This window comes from Saccopteryx leptura, chromosome 1 (genome assembly GCF_036850995.1).
Source record: "Saccopteryx leptura isolate mSacLep1 chromosome 1, mSacLep1_pri_phased_curated, whole genome shotgun sequence".
Lineage (NCBI taxonomy): Eukaryota > Metazoa > Chordata > Mammalia > Chiroptera > Emballonuridae > Saccopteryx > Saccopteryx leptura.
This window is the reverse complement of record NC_089503.1, coordinates 38,409,889-38,411,794: the sequence shown is the minus strand read 5'-3', so window position 1 is coordinate 38,411,794 and position 1,906 is coordinate 38,409,889. Positions and strand designations below refer to the sequence as shown.

General features: G+C 45.0%; 1 non-coding gene across 1 annotated transcript; it reads left to right on the top strand.

Annotated features, from left to right (window-relative positions):
- Positions 1–911: 911 nt before the first annotated feature.
- TRNAP-UGG (transfer RNA proline (anticodon UGG)) lies at positions 912–987 on the top strand. Its single transcript has one exon. It is a non-coding gene; the product is annotated as a tRNA-Pro (tRNA).
- Positions 988–1,906: the final 919 nt, after the last annotated feature.

Here is a 1,906-nt window from a genome sequence, read left to right as displayed (position 1 = left end):
GGAACGGGGGGAGAAAGTGAGGCTGAAAGCCCAGAGGGGATCTCACCCCAGGGAAAAGAGCAGAAAATACTGCTCACAGCCACTTGCCTGGTGACCAGGGAGCAAGGTGTGTTAAAAAGTCCAGCTTATCTCCCAAGTGGAAAGGAAAGAGAGAGGGACAGACTGTGAGGGGCTAAGGAATGCAGGAGATGATCTAAAAAAAAACCACACCTGATTCATCCATGCTGGAGGTGACCATAGCTGGGGGAGGGACTGATCCTTCACCACAAAACAGTTCTGAATTGCTTCTGGATCAGAGATCTCCAGACATCTCTCCAGCTCCAATCAGCACAACAAGACACAGCTGAAAACAAGAAGTGGGGAGGAGGGACAGTAACTCAAGTTTCCATGGAGATCTGAGATACACTCCCCCTACTAAAGCTGAGAAAACACCCTGCCCCCAGAGAGATTAGTTGGTGGAAGAGGCCTTCAGACTCTCAGGGTACACCCAATGCATTCCTGGATACAGTATAAAGGAAACCCCATGTGATCAGTAAACAAGATGACCACCTGTTAAGAAAACAAACAAATCAAGACCTCAAAGCTGCCCAAATCAGAAACTGGATTACAAATAATAGCTGATACCAACCCAAGAAGACCTAGAAATAACACAACTGAAAACTGGAGGCAGACAACACCAAGCCTAGACTCAACCAACTCTACAAAGAGAACACAGACAATGAGAAGACAAAAAAGTGCAATCCAAATGAAACCTTCAGGAGATGAACTGAGTGATATGAAAATATACAAACTTCCAGATGCGGAGTTCAAAATAATGATTGTAAGGATGCTTAGGGATCTTAGAACAACAATGGATGATCATTATGAACACCTAAAAAAAGAAATAGCAAGTATAAAAAAGAATCAGTCAGGCCCTGGATGGTTGGCTCAGTGGTAGAGCGTCGGCCTTGGATGCGGAAGTCCTGGGTTTGATTCCTGGCCAGGGCACACAGGAGAGGCACCCATCTGCTTCTCCACCGCTTCCCCTCTCTTTCTTCTCTGTCTCTCTCTTCCCCTCTCGCAGCCGAGGCTCCATTGGAGCAAAGATGGCCCGGGCGCTGGGGATGGCTCCTTGGCCTCTGCCCCAGGTGCTGGAGTGGCTCTGGTCACAACGGAGCGATGCCCCAGAGGGGCAGAGCATCACCCCCTGGTGGGCAGAGTGTCGCCCCTGGTGGGTGTGCTGGGTGGATCCCGGTCGGGCGCATGCGAGAGTCTGTCTGACTGTCTCTCCCCATTTCCAGCTTCAGAAAAAAAAAAAAAAGAATCAGTCAGAGATGACAAATACAATATCAGAAATAAAGACCACAATGGAAGGAATTAAAAACAGGATAGATTGAGCTGAGGATCGAATCAGCGAGTTGGAGGACAACTGGAATGAAGGCATGAAAGCAGAGAAGAAAAAAGAAAAGAGACTCAAAAAGTCTGAGGAAACTCTTAGAGAGCTCTGTGACAACATGAAGAGAAATAATATCCGCATCATAGGGGTTCCTGAAGAAAAAGAAAAAGAACAAGGGATAGAGACTTTGTTCAATCATATCATAGCTGAAAACTTTCCTAAATTAATGCAGGAGAAACTCTCACAAGTTCAAGAAGCACATAGGACTCCATTAAAGAGAAACCCAAAGAAACCTACACCAAGACACATCATAATTAAAATACCAAAGCTAAGCAATAAAGAGAAAATATTAAAAGCTGCAAGAGAAAAAAAAGCTATCACCTACAAAGGAGCTCCCATAAGAATGACATCTGACTTCTTAACAGAAACACTTGAGGCCAGAAGGGAATGGCAAGAAATATTCAAAGTCATGAAGAACAAGAACCTACAACCAAGACTACTTTATCCAGCAAAGCTATTGTTTAAAATCAA